The sequence below is a fragment of the Choristoneura fumiferana genome, chromosome 14 (genome assembly GCF_025370935.1).
Source record: "Choristoneura fumiferana chromosome 14, NRCan_CFum_1, whole genome shotgun sequence".
NCBI lineage: Eukaryota > Metazoa > Arthropoda > Insecta > Lepidoptera > Tortricidae > Choristoneura > Choristoneura fumiferana.
Genome location: NC_133485.1, coordinates 16,298,581 through 16,299,542, shown reverse-complemented (window position 1 = coordinate 16,299,542; position 962 = coordinate 16,298,581).

Genomic DNA, 962 nt, shown 5'->3' with positions numbered 1-962 from the left:
TAGCGCCCGACACCGATATTAGAACGGTTAATGTGAAGACTCTCCCCCTGTGGAAGTTTATTAACTGCCCAAAAATCAATTTAATTAAAGTTAGACGGTCTTGTTTAGTATTTTGATCAAAATCCTTGAATTTCAACGAGTGCATGCTCTTGAAACCTTTGTTATTTTACCACCTTTTCTTGTTCAATTTGACCAGAAGCACAATTTTATTTTATTTTTATATTTGGCATACCGGTAGTTTATGACGTTAATTAACACATGATACCTTTTATCCCGATAAATTGCACCCCGCAAAATAATGATTCTAAGGGGCTGTTTCACTACCCATTGATTAGTCTTAACATTGACTAATCAATGGGTGGTGAAACAGCCCCTAAAGCTCAAAAACTATTTAAATTGAAAAAAATAAATGACCGTTCCACAGGTGACCGACCATAGGGCTCTAATATTTCTTCAGTCAACGTATTGACATTACAATACAACGAGAAAACGCAGCCAGGCTTATACTCATAGGCAGCCTGCCCAACAGAAACGATCTGTGTGATATTTGTAACTACAAGTTTTCGATGTAGAATTATTTTTATTTTATTTCCCTTTGATTTTTATACCCCCGACGTGATAAAAGGGTGCTATAAGCTTAATGCCAATGTATGTCTATCTGTCTGTCTGTGGCATAGTAGCTCTCAAACGTATGACTCGATTTCAATGTGTTTTTTTATATTGTGTGTAAATAAATACCCCATATGAAAAGTAAACTAGAAAACCTGTTTTAAAAAAAAAACACATTCAAATGAATTCACCTGTTTAAGAGCTACGGTGCCACAGATAGACACACATAGCGCTCCCTCTTTTTTTGCGTCGAGGGTTAAGAACAGGCAAACTTTCGGCAACTGACTAAATAAATAGTGCAATGTCTCAAGTAGTAAAGGGACCGTATCAATTTCGCCAAGTCGTCGCTCGGG